Below are 20,248 nucleotides of genomic sequence, written 5' to 3'. Positions count from 1 at the left end.
TGTTTCTTTCCTGTGAACCAGGGCCTAAAAGTAACATTCGCCAAGCGCTAAAACAAGGTTAAAATTGCCATTGTATATGAAAAGTATATGAAACGCCAATCGCCAGTTGGCTGCTAACATTTGTATGCATGAATTCTAGACAGTTGTAATGAGTATTTTTGACTTGACATACATGAGAATAAATCAATTTCAGAGTATAAAATGGCTTTGTGTGGAAAATCCAAAACGATTTGGTGTTAAGGATGCAATGTTGGACATTTTGATGGATATTTTGACAAAAATGCAATAGAATATTCATTATATTCATAACTATATTATCAGTAGTTTATAAAGACCTTACATCAGGGGTTTTCAATGTTTTTCGGGGCAAGGACCCCTTAGAAGAGAGAGGCATGGAGCAGAGACCCCCTGATAGTACACTTTTAGAACGAATGTGTTAAAACAACACATAAGTGTTGACTCTGGGACAACACACTAAATGCCAGCACAAATGCCAGCACTAAATGTGTTGTCCCAGAATCCACCCATCTCTGTAAATGTATTCAACAGAGATATTTAAATAAGCAGTAAGAAGCTGCTTTTTATTATTAGGCAGAGTAAAATACAACTTTGACCAGAATCAAGGACTGAAACAAACTATTGTGTTAAGACAGTACATTAGCACTATTATGCATAATGTTGTACATGTATAGTTTTCTATGTATGGTTTTTATTGTTAAAGTAGATTTAGTTTAATTATTATTTTAAAGGTATAGTGGAGGATTTTCTTTTTCCGGGTGGATCATCAAGACTATTGGTCATCCCAGTTGTCACTCATTCTGGTGATATGTTCATGTAAGGCCGTCCTACGTGCTCGTCCCTAGGTTCGCTTTCTGCACATGTGCACTTTCAGGTGTATATGTGTGGTGGGCTACAGTTTCAGCCATTTATTAAAGCTTGCATTCTCACCGTGTTTTTTTCAAAATGTCTGAGGGTTGCAAGAGAAAAAGTGTCTATGAATTGTATGACAAGAAGAGAAAGGCCTGAAGACGCTGGCGTGCACTAAAAAAGCACAGGTTGGGCTTCCCACGTGAAGTTTCTACTCGACAGGTAAAGGTTGGCATGCTATTTGAAGAAATCCATTTAAAATCACTCCTAGTAAAAGTTGATGTAAGCTATGATTAGCGATGCTAGCCCTGGCACAAGTCACGAACAGCGCAGACACGGTAAACATGTATGAGCCATGCCGACAGCAACTTGTAAACAGAGAAGAACTAGGCTCGTGCATGCTCTCTCTCGTGCACACATTTAATAGGTGTTTCCTCTCTGGAGCAGGTAGAGTGTTGTGCATGCATTTTTTTAGAGTGGAGGGGAAGTTATTTTCTAAAATTCTGCGAAATCTTCCACTATACCTTTAAGGTATTCGCATTTTACAGTGAAATGGACAATTACACATTTACTTGAACCTGAGCTTACAGTTTATGAAGATGACTGAAGACTATCTATTCTGGTGAAGATAGATGTTGTGCAGAAGATGTGCATCAGTGTTAATTTCGTTGACAAATAATTTTCGTCATAGTTTTCGTTAACGTTTTTTCACTGACGAAAACGAGACAATAACTTAATAAAAACGAATCCATGATGACGACAACTATGACAAAAATCTTTTGATTTTTGTCAACGAATAAAAACGAGATGAAAGTGTCGTGAGTGAGGGATAGAATCTCTGTGTGGTCGGGAGGTTAGACGCACACACACAACTGAAAGACTTCATGCGGCGCTACGCTAGGCGATTAGATAAAATCAAAGTACTGCGAGAGCGAATCAAAAGCATATAGAGAACTGTGGTCTCGCAGTACTTTGATGTCAAACACTGAACGGTTTGCGTAAAGCCACCGTAGTGCAAAATATAACAAAGACGCAGATCTACTCAAACTGCAAACAATATTAGTCCAGACTTCAATCTGACTCTGAATCTTGCACCATCAGTACCACGATGGGCGTTTGATTGATTTTAAATGCAGAGTTTATAATGCAGATGCTGTGCGGTGTCATTAGACTGTCGAATTAACGCTTTACAGCATTAACAAATCTAAATAGTTGTAAATGGCAATCCAAGTTCAGAAATATTGTAGATGAGAACACAGAAAGTCGCACTGCTTCTGAAGTGGGCGAGGGTTGAGAGTATTGACCTGTATTGTTTTTGTTACCTTAGAATGAAACGTTTTTATCCACATGCACACTCAGATGGAAGTCGACATTTTGCGTCGCCATGTTTCTACAGAAGCCATAAAGGGACAAACTGTTCTACAGAACGCGTTTCATCCACTGATCTATATAAATGACTGGATTGCGCATGATGTCACAATTGTGAAGCCACTAGCCGCCATGTTGGTATACCCAAACATTCTATTAAATCAATGGATGTTACCAGATTTTAATGATAAAACATGACTTTACTAGTCTTCGTTTTTATATCTGAAGTTACCCTGTGCATTATTACAACGCAAACGTCCTAAGCATGTACATAGTAATTTACTGAAAGTTGTACATTTTGCTTTTTATTCAGTTATTATACATTCATCTTTATTACAGTATCAGATCAGCAGACAGACCGCAGCATATTTAATTATAATGACAAACATGCTCATACCTAAACTTATTTAGAGAAATAATGTTGACCGTGTAGCTGAATGTCAAAAAAAACTTTATTTATACCCATGTTATTAACAGAATGTAGCAGACACGCTCACCTCGATGGTTTTTTTATAAATTCATTATCCTGCCATATTTAAATGTAAACATTGCAAATAACACCAGAATTAACAATTAATTTACGTACACACATATCCTAAAAATTAATCTTGTGTGACTGATACGCTGTAAAGCGGTTGAATTTAGATCATGATTTTGAATGTAAGTCAATGAAGCCCACTGCCGGTTGGGCTTACCAAGATGGACGCTCGAACTCTGCGCTGGCTTCACTTCACGCTGTTAAGTGTTCTATGCGCAATCCAGTCATTTATATAGATCAGTGGTTTTATCTCTACATTGTCTCAGATGACGACATGTGTGTCCTGTGAGGGCTGCCATAGGTTCTCTGAAGGGCTTTTCACACTGTGCTTAACCCTGGGTTATCTTCATTCTAAACCCTGCTTTTCACCCTGGGTTAAGGAGCGTTTCACACCTGTAATTTGAAAGCGGGGTTAGCACCGCATTTGTGGTGTTAACCCCGCATTGTGGTGCCAAACGCATGCAGTGTGAAACGAAGCAGGGTTAGAATGTTATGACCCTAATTAAACACAGCTGAAGTAGCTAATCAAGGTGTTCAGGGTTGCTTGATAATTACAGACAGGTGTGTTGGAGCTGGGTTGGAGACTCCTGACCCAGGGTTTAGGAATGCACAGTGTGAAACGTCAACTTATGAATACCCAGGGTTATCGGATTCCTGGGTTATTTTTTTCATGTTTCACACTGTTCAAACTTAACCAGGGGTTAAGAGATAACCCTGGGTATTCATAAGTTGACGTTTCACACTGTGCATTCCTAAACCCTGGGTCAGGAGTGTCCAACCCAGCTCCAACACACCTGTCTGTAATTATCAAGCAACCCTGAACACCATGATTAGCTACTTCAGCTGTGTTTAATTAGGGTCATAACATTCTAACCCTGCTTCGTTTCACACTGCATGCGTTTGGCACCGCAATGCGGGGTTAACACCACAAATGCGGTGCTAACCCTGCTCCGGAGCAGGGTTTCATAACCCTGGGTAAAAAGCGGTGCTAACACCGCTTTCAAATTACAGGTGTGAAACGCTCCTTAACCCAGGGTTAAAAGCGGGGTTTAGAATGAAGATAACCCAGGGTTTAGCGCAGTGTGAAAAGCCCTTATATGTGTTTTGAAATTGAGGGGTGAGCTTTGGAACGAACACTAGACCTTTAAGTAAAAATGAAAGCAAATTTTTTTCCTGTTTTAGATGAACTTGTCTTTTAACTCTTTCCCCACCATTGATGAGTTATCTCGTCAATTAACTCTTTTCACAGCCAGCATTTTTTTAAAAAGTTGCCAGCCAGCGCCAGCGTTTTTCATGATTTTCACCAAAGTTTAATGCCTTCCAGAAAATGTTCTTCTTTAAATATATAAACATACAATATACCAAATGAAAGAACAGACCCTCTGCTTTCAAAAAAAAAAAACAGTTTCATCCTACCTTCAGTGGTTCTTTTGTAATCAGCTTTTGAATATGGGTAGGTTTCTGCAAAAACACCACATTTTGAGCAAAAAGCAGAGGTAATTCCATTTTTATGACGGACTTTTCATAGAGATCCCATTCAGAGCGATCTTTAAAACAGACACGGACATGCAGCCGCTTGCAATAGGGCAATATTTCCGGGTTTAAAAAGTTGCGGAAGATAATAGCGGTATTACGGAAAGACGGAAAATCTCGTCATTGGCGGGAAAGCGTTTTCTCTTAATTGACGAGATATCTCGTCAATGGCGGTGAAAGAGTTAAGAGAAAACATTTCCCTGCCAATGACACTTCCCTGACAAGTTTTTACAGTAATCTGTAATTCCGCTATTATCCACTATATGGCGTTCTTACCTTATTTATAAAAAACTCAAGCCAAAACTAATTTTATTATTTTTAAACTGCGTATTTTTTGATAATCATTCTAAATCTGATCTCAAACAAAATTCCTTTACAAAAATGTAATTATTTCAGCTTTTTGCTCAAAATGTTTGATTTTTGAAGAAACCTACCCATATTTAAGAGGTTATAAAAACAGAACAAATAAAGATAGGATCAAACGTTTTTTTCCTGTTTTGTTTGATTGTTTGTTTGTTTGTTTGAAAGCAGAGGGTCTGTTTGTTCATTTGATATAGTTGTATGTTTATAGAAGAACATTTTCCTGGAAGGCATATTGTGAAACTTCTGTGAAAATCACAAAAAAATGCTGGTGGCCAACTTAAAAAAAGGCTGGCAGGGAATGAGTTAACAAGCCTTTTTTAATAGAAATTATGGACGGATGTTTAAAATTAAAACTTCATGTGTACATTAGTGTGAATGTATGTACTGCAGTTACCTGCAGAGACTCCCTTCTAACTGTATAACTAACTGTAGTAGTACAGTACAATTGTTCAGTATCACACAGTAGTGATCAGTTGATAATGAATTGCATAAATCATGTGCATGTATAGATTATATTTCACTAACAACGGCATAACACAGAGAAAAACACACAAAAATCATAATCTGTTATCACATCAAGTTTTTACACCAGTAACTTTCACAGTCCATGCATATGGTTTTTAATGGCTCATTGATAAAGGACAGTAATTTTAATAGCTATCTTTAGTAACAGTAGACCGTCTTCCTGGAAACAAATGACTCACCTAATGACTCACCAGGGAAACAGCAAAAGTAGTTATCAGAGAAAAAATCATGGCCTTTTCTAAAATGAGCGTAAGAAAGATGGTCTGAAAAAAATGAAGATTATCTGCAAGACGAGCTCAGTCCTGGCTGGGCCTCCTGGCTTCTAATATGCCTTTAGACAAATTCTAAATGTCAAAGCAAATGGGAGTTAGACAATATTAACAAAAAAACGGAATATTCACTTTTCAATAAAGAGGAAAACTATCCGAACTTGGAAACAAAACTGGCACACCACTGGCAAACTGCACACCCAAATGCAGAACAGGTCTTCCTACTTGACTTCCAAAAAAACAAAAAACTAACAAATAACTACAAAAAACACTGAATGCACAAGCTCACAGCCAACACCAAATCTGGAACCAGATGGACACTCAGAGAAATTGTATTATTTGTCCTTCTCATTTGTCCTTATGATCTCAGACACTTCTCAGAAAAGGCATTTTGAAACATTCATCACTTTTGTTCAAAAATCAAATGAAGATCTAAGACAATGCCCAATATTGTAAAAAAATCCTTTTTTTATTTTAATCAACTTGAATTTACAATTACTTTCAACATTCTTGACTAGTGCGAAATTGCTATAATTTATAAAAAAATAAAGCTGAATTAAGTTATTTCAACTTTATTTTTTAAAATGTATAGAAACTCCTCACTAGTCAAGAATGTTGTAATTAATTGTAAATTCAAGCTGATTAAACTTAAATAGAAATCTATCTATGCCCATTGGACTATGCTTTAGCCAATTATGACCTTTTCCTGATAAAAGAAAACTGACATTGGACAATAACGTTATGTTCAAGGCTTGACATTAACACCCGCCAACCCGCCAAATGTGGGTAGATTTCCGGTTTGGCAGGGAAGACAGCCAATCCCACTAGCCACTTTGGCAGGTGTAATATAATTTTTTGTAGTTTTCTTAAAAGTTATGTAAAATGATAAACAATGCGTAATGCAACACTGGGAAACTACAACTCGCACTAGCACTTCCTGCACCCATCGCACCGTACAGTAATGTTAGGGGTTATTTAGTATAGAGAGCTCGAGCGCTGATGGATTTGCAAATGCACGGGACGCAGTCTGAGTGCATACACGCACACTTTGGGAAAGATAAAACAATCGCCTGGAAGTGATTGAAGAGATTTAAAGTGTGTGAACACTCTCAGGGCAAGAGTGTAGAGAAATTCATAGCGCATACCTGAATGCACACGTCCCAGTTTTGTCCGAAGTCAAGGAGAAAGCAGAGAGGTTTGAACATCATTTAAATGAAGGCTACTTTGGGCAACAATAATGCCCTCTTGACATTTGTCAGTAAAAGTCTTAAATCACTTTTAACAGAAACCACGATCAATCTTATAAAATACAATCTGCATAAACAAGTTGACAGTAAAATGCATGTAAATGTTTTGACAGTATTTACTGCTGTTGTTAGTTTAAATATTTAAAGTGTTTGTCTGGTTTTTATTTTCATTAGAAGTTAATCCATTTATGCCTTACTAGTATGTTTTCATCTACTTAAATATATGATATGATACTAATACCTGGTATATACCAGCTAATAAATGTAGTCTTAATTTGTGTGGTCAATCTGCAAATGAAAGTCAATCTGCATCTAATCTAGCTAAATCAATTAAAATTACTCAATTTAAAACCATTTTAGGATGCCAAAGTCATGTATAATCTTTTAAAATGTATTTTATAATAACAACAAAATTATGGCCAGTAAAAATGCTGAGTGGATAGTAACTTTGGAAAACAACTAGCCACTTTGGCTGGTGAGCAAAAGAGTTAATGTCAAGGCCTGATTGTGTTTATTCTAAGCTCATGCACTGCAATTTCGTAATTTAAAGGTGTATTGAATAATTTTAAAGGGATCTATTGACAGAAGTGCAATATAATATACATAATTATATTATTAGTGGTGTATAAAGACCTTACATAATGAACTGTATTGTTTTTATTACTTTAGAATGAGACATTTTATCTCCATACACCGCAGGTCCCCTTACATGAAAGTCACTGTCATGTTTCTACATTTGCTCTAAACGGACAAACTGCTCTACAGAGCACATTTCGTCCCTACAATGTTTCAGACAACGACATGTTTGTCAAGTGGCGGCTACCATATGCGTTTTAAAATTGAGGGGTGAGCTGTGGCTAAGATTTAAGTGTCAGTTTGATATAAAAAAATTTTATTTATTTAAATTTACTTTATTTTTATTTATGTATTTATTTATTATATACATTTAAATGGATTTTGATTGACTGTCAGTGTATTATTTTTTCCTTAGCTGGACAAAAATCACACTTAAACTGTACAGTGAAAGTGTGTTAAAACTGTATAATAATAGTTATCCTTACAGTTATCTTTGTAGATATTTTTCTTTTTGTGAAGGGGCCTTGACAAAATTGTAATGCTCACATCAAGAAACTAAATAGATTAAAAACTGCACCAAAACCAAGTTACCTTGGTCTCTGTCAACCTCAGAAAAGTTATTCTCTCTCAGTAAAGCAGTCTGCAGATTCAGTACTGAAAAAGCCAAATGGTATTCAGACTAACTCTACGATTCGGTGCCTTTGGATCTCTTAGCAAAACCTCAGAATTAATTTCTACTTCTCTGTCCATTTAGAGCTCATCAGACTAAGGTCTGACTAAGGTTTTTGGTTAGATATACTTACGTAGTCAATTCATTGTTTAAGACCCACCCATAGAACATAATCTCTCTCTGCCAAAACCATCAAGAAACATAATTGCTTTAACTATCAAACTATTAACGAACGACATTAACACAACCTAAACTGCCTTCTGGAAAATGAACGATATCTTCCAACACAAGCCCTCAGGACCTTCTCCTTGTAGTACAAACTGGAAAACTGCTTGTTCTGTATCAGAAAAAAAATAACGTTTCCATGTTGTTAGTAATGATCTGCTCATGATCTCTGACCAAGTCCAAAACAAATACAATTTGCTAGATCTACTTCTACTTCCAGAACTTGAATGAAAGTAGATGCCATAACAGTTTTAACAAATTCATTTCATTTCTGTATTCATCACACCAACCAACTAAAGCCTTGTCATCTGCATGTCATCCTAGACAAAGACAAATTTGTAAGACTGTACAAGTGCAGTATGAAGCATAAACAAAATAAATGAAATTCTCAGGGCAATGTTTAAATGAAGACTACTAAATATATTGTATAATATATTTCTCGACACATAATAGTTTATAAATCAAGATTTACTTCTAATAAGCTGCAAGACACATGGATTGTAATACAGTGGTGTGAAAAAGTGTTGGAACCCTTCCTGATTTTTTTTTTTGCATGTTTGTCACACTTTAATGTTTTGGGTTATGAAACAAATGTAAATATTAATAAAATATAACACAACATGCCATTTTTAAATGAAGGTTTTTATTATGAAGGGAAAACAAAATCCAAACCCACATGGCCCTGTGTGAAAAAGTGCTTAAACATAAAAAACATAAAGGCACGTCTCAGTTTTACCAAAAAACATCTTGATCCCCAGGACTTTTGTGAAAATACTCTGTGGATCGGCAAGACAAAGTTGAATTTTTTGGAAGGTGTGTCCCATTACGTCTGGCGTAAATGTAACCCAGCATTTCAGGAAAAAGTACATCATACCAACAGTAAAATTTGGTGGTAGTGTGATTGTCTGGGGACATTTTGCTGCTTCACGACCCGGAAGACTTGCTGTAATAAATGGAAACATGAATTCTGCTGTCTACCAAAAAGATCCTGAAGGACAAAACGCATCGTCAAGTCCAACTCTGAATGGTTGAAGAAAAACAAAATGAAGACTTTGGAGTGGCCTAGTCAAAGTCCTAACCTGAATCCTACAGTATTGAGATGCTGTGGCATGACCTTAAAAAGGTGGTTCATGCTGAAAAACCATCCAATGTGGCTGAACAAGCGACCATGGCTTAAATATAGACAAAAACATGGAGAAACCTGTATATTAAATAAGGTCCTTAAGCAAATCTGAAATCTACCCTAAAACCAAGTGAAAATGGTTTGAAAAACAGAAAAAAATTGAGAAACCAATATATAAAATGACAAAAAAAGATGTGCCGTTTAAGTGAATGGGAAGGACTGGCATATCATATGCATGCCAAATTGGAATTTGGCGTATGTATTGCACGATTTTCACACTTCGTGCTATTTATACGCATCTGCATAAGACTTAAGACTAAAAGACTTTTTCACACAGGGCCATGTGGATTTTGATTTTGTTTTGCCTTAATAATAAAATGCTTAATTTTAAAATTTATGTTTTGTTTACTTGTGTTATCTTTGATTAATTTTTTTATTTGTTTCATGATCTGAAACATTAAAGTGTGGCAAACATGCAAAAAAACTTAATCAGAAAGGGGCCCAACAATTTTTCACACCACTGTATTTATTATAACTCTTTCATTTGTTATTGGTGGTGGTGTAAGGATATTTTCTTGGCAAACCTCGGACCCAAACCTAATACCATATGAGCAACATTACAGCCTAAGAATTATTTCAGGCCATGTTTATAATTTATTTAATTTTGTACCCATCTTCTAATGGCTTCGTCTAGAAGTATTGTGTGATCAAAGGCTGACGATTTCCCCACAATAAAATAAATATTTCATGGTCCTAAATTTGTGTAATGTGGCCAAAATTGTGTAGTGCACATCTGGATTTGCAGCATGTGTTGGGTTGATGAGTGCTGGGTGTGCATTAATTGCAACTCATAGCTTTATTAAAATGCATCACCACCAACACATGTTTTATAGTACTTAAACTGTCAAACTGCTTCCTGGGATCAGACAGTGTGTGGAGCACCATAGTGTGTTTGGTGGAGGACATTAAGGATACATGAAGTTACATCCAGATGTGTATCATTCTACCAAAGCATTAGTCTAGTCTATAATCTTATAATTCTAAAGACTGAATGCTTACCAATGACTTAAGCCCAATTTATACTTCTATATTGATTGTACAGCATAGCCTATGTATTATGTAGACACAAACCCTACCCCATAGCCTATGGCACAGCCTGATGTGCACCTCTCCAAAAATGTACTGTAACAACGCGCCAATTTTACGCTGACTGCTGTGATTGGTCTGCTATAACCCTCCCTTAGTTAAAAAAAAAAATCTGTGTCGCACTTCCTCATACACATTTTGGTGGTAAAAACAATGATGAAACAAGTTAAAGAGCAATATTTAATAACTCAAGCTGCAGCAAAAGTCTATTTACCTCCATCACTGATGATGCTTCTCCAACAAAATACACAACAAGCTACTTTTTATACAGCTTTTGCCTTTATACTGTAACATGCCCGTGAACATTGCCTACTAGCGATCTTCATCTATAATTGCACGTTGACGCAAACCACAATTCAGAAGTATAAATAAAAACTGACTTTAGGTCCTACGCAAATCTATAAATCAATCTTTAACACTTATTTAAGTGGATGTTAATCCATGTTGAATTGTTGTGTTTAAAGTGTCAAGAAAGTGCTCCTTTCAGCACGGGTCAATTCTCCACAGAATTTTGAAAAATGTAGGTGTGGAAGCTGTGTAGAGGAGGAGGTGAGCTCTCTGAACACAACAACTGTTTATGGTACAGCCAGTTTTATTCGGTTTTACAGGACTCAAAAGTATCAGAAACTCTTACAAATGCACCTCAGAGATTCACAAAAGCCTACAACAAAACGGATAAATATAAAGCACTATCAAAGCACATGAGGAAAACTTGCTCTTTATACTGTTTATAAGGCATATATGACAGGCTTTAGTAAGAAACATAACAAAATCTTGATCCTTGGATGTTGCATTATTTTTTTTTTAAGTCGCCATGAAACGAAAGTAGCGATTGTCTTATTTTCCCCATGGTGACGTATATCAAAGTGAAACGACTTCAGAAATAATAAAAAAAAAGGTAGGGCTTGACTTGAATTTGTCCATCGATAACTGATTGGATCGTTGGGTCATGTTGCTATATGCTATTGCTGCAATCTTTTTCCCAACCCCGCCCACCTGCCATACCCTGGGCTTGTTGACATGGATAACAGACATTATCATAATTCTGCTTGCTTCTGACTCACAGCCTGTAAGTCTGTAGTCTATGTTTTTATATTTAATGAATTTACTACTGATAAACCATGATTCAGATTCGGCTGGTATTTATAAGGTAGTAAAGACGATAATAACTCCTGTCAGCATTGCATTGGGAGCTAATCTTCAAAACATGGTAAGGACTGTCACATTTCCGGCTGATGTCAGAGGTATTCAGGACAATCACAATGTACTGGTTCGCCGGCCAATCGGAGGACACTGCGCTTTTTTAGAATGATGAGCTTCGTACAAAAGCAATGTGTTTCACAGAGGCACGGTATAGAGGAGTTTCCTGGACAAAATACCAAAGTTTGTATAAAATGTATAAAGTACAAGTATAAAATGTACTTTATGTATAAAATGATAAGTATATTTTTGCAGTATATTCATTTTAATCTTTTCAAACCTGTTATGTTTACAGGTGTATACTGTAGATGGTTTCATTGGACGCACGTGATACACGTCTGGATCGAACCTTACTTCCGGTTTTGTTTTTTAATGGTCTGACTAGTTACTAAACTGATCCTTGAACGAATGCCTCATCGAAAATAACAAATGTTTTGGTTTCCTAGGTAATCTATGTGTTGTTTTTTTGCTTGATATATAAATAAACTACGTTTAAAGAACTTTGTTGTTATTTATTCTTAGCGGAGTTTACCGGAAGTTACGTGCGGACCGCGACAGCCGCTTGTTTATGTTGTTACTGCTGAAACGGTCTATAACATACAATGTTTTTCTTCCTATTGCCACGTCAATATAAATACTTGAAAATATATTTATTTTTTCATTATATTTCAAAATATATAAAAAGTATATACTGGTGTAAAAAAATTGTAAACATATTTAAAAATATATTGTTTTGCTGTAGCCTACTTGTAAAGCTTACCTTTTCGGTAAAATAATAAACAAGAATCAGTAATTGAGCAAGTACATGAACAGTCAGTGCTTAAAACTATCACATACTCAGATCATTAAAATAATGATACAAATTTGAGCCATTGGTTCGGATTTAGATGGAAATGTCAGTAGTTTCACAACAAACGTAGACAAAGTAATCTGTAATTTTATGCTTCAAACAGAGATGGCAATAGAGAGGCAACTAACTTCACAAATGAGGTCAACTTGCGTCACCCAAAAAAACATGGTCAACTAACTTAATTAGCTAAGATTTGTGGGTACGTATTTTGGGGCATGCAAATCCACCAGCTAAACCAGCACCAAACAAGCACCAATCAAACACCAATCATTATGGACCAGGATGGGAATTTAAATCTGGGTTTTTTAGCATGGTCAGCTTTCCAACACTTTACGAAAGGCCATACCTACAACATAATCCAAGGCTGGCAGCAAGCTGGATCATCCTGCAAGCAACCAAGCAAGGCTCCTGAGCTTTCTGTTCGGCTTCTGCTCCGTGATTAAAGGCAGATCTGTTGGCCTCGGATCAAGCCACCCAGCCCAGCGTGCTGTTACTGTAGGGAGCCATGGACAGAGCCTGGCCAACGCAGATCGAGCTGGCAGGCAGCAGGGCCCATCATCCTATGGATGCCAGCTTGCAGGAGAGCCTGTTAACCCTCTTGGGAAGCCGAAGGCTTGTAGAACTCCTGCTGAGATTTGAAGGAGAGGGTTGTTAACACTTAAGAATAATGGGTATTGTATAGGTAACATTTCTTTGAGGGGAAAATGTTGCTGTATTGATTAACATAGCAAACTATCTTCATATGTATAAGCTGCTCAGGTGAAAGTAACTTGCAATGCCTGCAGATTCTTCTTAAAGGGGTAGTTCACTCAAAACACTTCTGCATCTATTTTTTAATACTGAATAAAACATCTTTTCTATCAACATTTGTCTTGCTTTAACCACTACAGTGCTTTGTCTGAGCTCATTGCAATGCATTTTGGAATTGTCATCACTGTAGAAGATACTTGCAATGTACCCCAAGAGCCAAAATGAGGACATTTAAAGGGATAGCTCACCCAAAAAATTAAAATTCAGTCATCTTTTACTCACCCTTATGTTGTTCCAATGTCTGCTGAACACAAATGATAAAAACATTTTGCAACCAAGCAGATCTGGGGCACCATTGACTTCTATAGTAGGAAAAATTATAATATGAAAGTCAATATTGCCCCAGATTTGTTTAGTTACAACCATAATTCCTTCATGTGTGTTAAGCATCACAAAGACATTTATAAAAATTTGGAAGAACATGAAAGGTTAACTTGTCAATTAAAGGAAAACACCACCGTTTTTCAATATTTTGTACAAAGATTAAGTGCATGCATTGAAAAAAGATAGGTATGTATTAATTTGTCTAAGTTGAGGTAAGAACAGTGTAAATTATTGAAAAACGGTGGTGTTTCCCTTTAAAAGAAAACGCTTACCTGCCAATGACGAGTTTTTACAGCAATCTGTATTTCTGCTATTATCCACCACAGTTTTATAAGTTACACAACTTATAAAACCCGTAAGCATTCCCTTAGGGCAAAAAGTTCAAACTTTGTGTCTTTTTGATCATCACTCTGAATCTGATCTCTATCAAAGGTCCTTAACAAAAATTGAATTATTTCAGCTTTTTGCACAATTTTTTTTTTTTTTTAAGAAACCTACACATATGTGATATAAAGAGAACAAATGAAGGTAGGATGAAGGGTAGATAGGTTTTTTTTTTATTTTATTTGATATATTGCATGTTTATATATTTAAAGAAGAACATTTTCCGGAAGGCATTAAACTTTTGTAAAAAAAAAATCATAAAAACTGGTGGCACTGGCTGGCGACTTTTTTTTAAAACGCTGGCAGAGAAAGAGATAAGGGACATCCAGCATTTGGGAGTGCACATTAGAGGGTCCAAAGAAATGTACCCGACCTGAAATGACCTGAATCACCACAAAGTTAGACCCGAGTCCAACCTGACCAAGTGGCAATGTTTATTAACCTGACTGGACCTGAATATAACAGCACAGACATCTGTGCAGTCAGCAGCCCCACACGCACCATTCTGACTGAAAGAAACCCCGGTGGCCTGGCAAACAATTTGGCCTGCTGCTTTATTTTCATTTGTTATCTAACGACGACCAAGGTAACTGCTTAAAGTGTATATTCAAAATTGATTCACACGTCTGGCTTAACAATCACACACGCAAGTCCGATTGGCAAAAACCAGAGGCCGCTAATGATATTTCCGACCCGTGTCAGAGACACACATGAAACTTTTAGGACCGAACCCGCTCGGGTCGGACCTTGGGTTTTCGGATCTAAGTGGACCCGTGAAGACCTCTAGTGCACATATGATCACTTAAAATGTGCTAGGGTTTGGAACGCATCTCTTGTCTTTGAATTCCTGTCAGAAAGACATTTCAAAGATCATGCAATTGGTAAAATGAACCCCTATTCCACTGTGCACGTGTGCCAGCGTGTGTCCACTCAGTGATATGTTCAGTGTGTTAGCAAAAGTTTATTCCAGATCAGGTTGTAATGTTAAAGGCTTGCATAGAAAGTGTCGGGGAGTTAAAAACAGCTCTGTGGGAGTCTTTTGCAATTAGTATCTATTCCACACATCTGGAAACATCCGTGGGGAATTATCTCTTGCTTCTGAGAACAGAGCTTGCAGGCCAATTGCATGTGTTTTCCAAATGCACGTCCTATCGCACACACACACACACACAGACATAAAAAAACGAAGCCACATAAATGCATAACCACAAAGTCTGAGTAATATTATTGCATATTTATAAAGAGATGCTGAATGTATAGTTATAAGGTTTCTATTAATATGTTTGGTAAGAGTTTATGACCATGTCTGTGATATCCAGATTTGGTGCATCAAAGTTTGATTTCAATCTTTGACATCACCTTATTCAGTCAATAAAAAAGATATCAAGGTTATATATTCACAGAATGTTCTTAACATTATGTAGGAAGATGAAAACAGCAAATCACAAAAAATGACTTTAGCTGGGTTTGCAACAGGCCAGGGTCACATTTACTGTGCTCAACATACTTCACCTCTTTTAATTTAGGAAAGCTAAGCCGCTGAAAATATTACATAGGACATCTTTTTCTGCCCTTTTCTCACATACAGTACACACACAACATAAAAGCAAATATCAATTCATTAAGAGCATGTGTAAAGCACTCTTTTAAACCAATTTTCGAATTATAGAAATCTGGTGCCATCATGTTCGGATATTAGGCTGGGTAGGGCTGAGGCATTCAAGTCTTTTCATTAAAAGTTAATTAAAATGTTTATTTATTTCCACTGGCTCCAACCGAAGGGGCTTGAATCAGGAATCAATGAATGTTAAGCCTAATGATACCATGAAAATGAAAAACAGCATTGCATTCAAGGACGTAGAAAAGTGCTGGCAGCAGATACTGATAACAGAACCACATCCAAACAAAAGCCTAAGGGGGAGTGATGATAAATGTGCTGTTAAGCCACATTTCTAGGTCCTTGGAAGCTTCATTCTCAAACTTTACAGAATGGGCTCAAGCAAGTGTACGACTTGACCAATGACCATCTACCAACTTCACCTTTAACCTACATCAATTCATGGAATGTTTCGATACACAACCAGGGCAGATTGTTGCACATGATTATGCAACCCAATCTAAAAGGGGTCGACAGTCTTTTACTTGATCCTACTCTTTCCAAAATCCAAAGCCAGAGGCTCCACATGACTACAGAATGGGCCTAATGAAACACTCCCCCCTGAACGTTATGTGTGTGTGTGCGCGCGCATTACTGGAGCTGTATAAAGCCTATTCTCAGTATGCATGTAAATGTGTGGGTCAAATTCCAGGCCCAGGGATTTGTTGGAGACACAGGAGTAAGGTCTGGCCAGGACTATGTCAATAATTCAACCCCAACCACAAATTCTATCTTCCGCCTCCCAAATGCCTGTTTAAGACAGTTTTCTCGTTCTGACCGCCATAACAAATAGCTGTAGTGAGAAGTACAAAAATACATATATGCTCACATGGCCAAACATACACACACATAAACAAACACCTTTTCAGAGACAAAAAAAAAACAGTCTTTCTATGCCAATGTCAAACACACAAATACATTTGCACAACTAAATTGCAGAAGGTGGTGCTATGAAGAAATACATTTTAGTGTGTGTTTCTATTAGCCAATGATGAGGCAATTACACCTGTAATAAGAAAGATTCAACACTGGTACACTTAAAAACATTTTACAAAATTTGCACTTACATGAGTAGATGCATTAGCTAACATGAAATTACAATGAGAAATACTGTAGAGGGTATGCATTGACGTAACTTTTTCACTTCACCACATCGGAGTTCACCCTGTTGAGAGGCAAACATTCAACAAAATGGCTGGTTTGCTGCGAAAAAGCTAGTAAAACTGACTATTATCAGCTTAAATTGAATTTAGTTGGCCTTTACTGTGACCAGTGGCGAAGCTACGGGTGGGCCTGGCCGGGCCTGGGCCCGCCCACTTTGGGTTGTGGCCCACCCAATCAGAAGGCCATTTTCCAGAGAAATGTGTAAATAATTTAACAAAAATAAATACTAGTACTACGAATATACGTCTTATCACACTATAATTTCATATATGTAATACAATTATAAATATAATTAAAATATAAAATTTAAGTGCAAGTTTGCATGTTCAGTCAGTTTCGCAGTTTTCTTTTACCCTATTGGTGCACACGCTTGTCAACATGAAACGTTGAATATGATTCGTCAGTCATTGTTAGTTCCGCCTACGCGCGATTGAACTGAATTTGAAAACAGCGAGTCGCAAATCATCAAGTTTAACAACCTTTCCACGATGACATCTGCTTATGCCTGTTTACTTTTGGAGACGGAGACTATTACATCACTCATGGAAATGTTGGATTACTGAGGACATCTTTTCAAACGTCAACAAAATGAAACGAGCACGTATTACGTTGATAATGACTTCATGCTGTGTTGAAAGACTGTTCTTCACCACATATTGTATAAAAAACCGCTCGTAACGTTACGCTCATCGATGATAAATGCTCGTCTGAGAAATGTATTTCTGCTTTTCTTTGCGCGAAGGGACATTATGATCATATTGGACTTTGTTATTATGAACCAGAAGCCCCGTCTCAGACTACAGGACATGTAATGGTGAGTTTAGACATTTTCTTAATGTTTATAGTGGTGTCATTATTATTTACAGTTTATAGTCAGGAGTATTACTCCAATCAACTATTTAGGGGGCTGTATGATTTAATGTTGTTGGAATATTTACACTTAAATGACAACACATGCAATTTTGTATTGCGCCATGTTGTTTGATGGCCATTGTCTCATTAAATAACAATCTTTCGAACGAGTTCTTTAGTAAAATCACTACCCCTGAATCTGTCGTAGCCTATGACGCTTTCACGTCATGCATTTTGCTGAGGAGGAATGACATATTGTTCGGATCTACGTAAAAACTAATTCCGTTACTAATTCAGTTTATGTTGAGTTCTGTGTTTTCAAGTGGATTAATAATTTGGTGGGGCACTGCTCATAGACTGTATAAAACAGGCACAGCCCAACCTGCCCATATACTGTAGACAAGCTGGTTGGTGTTTTAAGTTGTTTTATAAATTTCCCCTTGAAACATTGTGCTGCCTGCATGGCATTAAGGTAACTTGGCTTAGGTAGCGTGCACCAAAGCTTTTAAACCCGACTGAAAACGCCTGGAGGACGCCAAATGCCAGCTGTTTTTTCAGCCAAGCGCTTTGGTTGCTGTGATACTTGAGCTGTGAGCCGGTTGGTTGTTGTGATATTAGTCCCGCCCTTTCACCCACTGTGATTAGACGGCTGTGTGAGAACTTACATTGACAAGCTAAGCTTTTCATCCAGAGTTGAATATTTTAAGACCACAGCGCGGAAAAAATGGACAAGCTGCTGGCTGTTTTGAAAAAAGCCGCACTTACATTGGGGAAAAAAATATACGCCGGCCATGGGCGTAAACACTCCCAATTTATGTACATTCTATGCTTTGCCCACCCTGTTTTATAAAGGCCCACCCACTTGAAAATTTCTGGCTTCGCCACTGACTGTGACCCTAACAACTTGCCAAAAAAACAGTAGCCTGTGGACATTGGCAAATGGTCAGACATTGCTTTTCCTGACATATATTAAACCATCCCATCTTTGTAGAACACAATACTCATCATAATGGATGTTTTTTAATGAAGGCTCACTTACAAAACTTTGCAATAACACATAGTAAGAGTATTCATTGGTGTATTTTTTATAGGATTATTGATCCCAAAATGTTACATACCTGACATATGGCTACTGCTACTGATTTACTTCTTTGAGTGGCAAATGGCTTGCTGTTCTAGCAATGGTCGCGAAAATGTCAGTGTAACTAACAATTCTCAGCAAAAAATTAATTTAGTTGGACTTGATAGTGACTCTAGCAACTTATCAACCCACCTGTGGTCGGTGGACGTTGGCATGGACGATCCTTTTATATCTCCTATCTGTGTTTTTTGGCAGTCTGTAAAACGATAGCTCCTAATTCTTGTAATATCTGTTAGTACAGTCTATCGCACAACAACTTTTTCCAATTTAGACGTGTTTTCCCCGTGTTTTCGCTGATTTCACACTGTACATAAATTCTGCCGCGCTGTCTTTTGCCACTCAGTGGACGTAATCGCAGTCACTTCTGCCGAAGGTGACGTCATGTGCATACCCTCTATATAGTTCTCAGCATGTATTGATAAATTAACTCTTTCTCCGTCAGCAATTGCCAGCCAGTGCAAGCATTTTTTATGATTTTCTTAAAACTTTTTTAAATATACAAGCAATATATCTAATGAAAGAACAAACCCTCTGCCTTTTCTATCTTCATTTGTTTAATTAATTGGGTAAGAGCGCCACCTAGTTTATAATAGAGGAAATATGGATACAATTAAAACAAGTTTTTGGCAGGGAAGGATTTTCTCTTAATAACGAGATAACTCGTCAATGGCAGGAAAAGAGTTAAACAATCGAGGAGCTCACACTATTTAGAAATACTGCTTTGCTGGCAGAATCCACATATTTGCTAAAAACCATGTTGATGTTTTTAGCAAAGTCCTTTAAATGCACGAAAGATTAATGGGACCATAAATTACATTCAAACTTGTGTCCCTTGTAAGTATTTGGACCTGAATACAAGGTGAATGTAGCAGTCACATGGATCACAGTGCCCCCTAATTTGTGGATCAGTTTCTCATTTTTACATTCTGACTTTTATTATTTTCAATTTTTCTAGTTGCATGTTTAGTGATTTTGCAACAACAACAACAAAAAAATAGATTTTTGGAGGTTTTTCTCAAAAAAGGGTTTTGCGGTGAAAGACAGTCAACTTTGTTAAATACTAATTAAATGACTAAAGGGACATTTATGAAAATAAGGCATTTCCATAAATGACTAAAAAACATTTTCATTGCCATTATAGAGAAATTACTGAACCTAAGCATAAGCGCCGGAAAAAATGCACATTTATGAGAAAACATGTCAGATGCACTTAAAAGAGTTTGCAACTCCTCAACTGTTAATTTAGTTTATGTTATCAATTACATCAAGTACAATTGAATTTAGAAATGTATTAGTAAATGCTGAAATGTATGAATGCTGTAGAAGTATTGTTCATTGTTAGTGAACAATGTTAGCTAATGCATCAACTACTCTTAACAAATACAACTTAATTGACTTCTGCACAGTTTGAGACCG

General features: G+C 36.9%; 1 long non-coding RNA gene across 2 annotated transcripts in view; it reads right to left on the bottom strand.

Annotated features, from left to right (window-relative positions):
• LOC135734493 (uncharacterized) overlaps positions 1-20,248 on the bottom strand; it is a 107,994-nt gene that overhangs the window by 12,329 nt on the left and 75,417 nt on the right. Inside the window, exon 2 of one of the 2 annotated variants that reach the window (XR_010527365.2) lies at positions 12,847-13,128. This is a non-coding gene — a long non-coding RNA (uncharacterized lncRNA). The remainder of the gene's footprint in view (positions 1-12,846; positions 13,129-20,248) is intronic. The other variant, XR_010527366.2, reaches the window with a different exon arrangement.

The sequence above is a fragment of the Paramisgurnus dabryanus genome, chromosome 1 (genome assembly GCF_030506205.2).
Source record: "Paramisgurnus dabryanus chromosome 1, PD_genome_1.1, whole genome shotgun sequence".
NCBI classification, from domain to species: domain Eukaryota; kingdom Metazoa; phylum Chordata; class Actinopteri; order Cypriniformes; family Cobitidae; genus Paramisgurnus; species Paramisgurnus dabryanus.
This window is presented reverse-complemented; position numbering and strand designations above follow the sequence as displayed.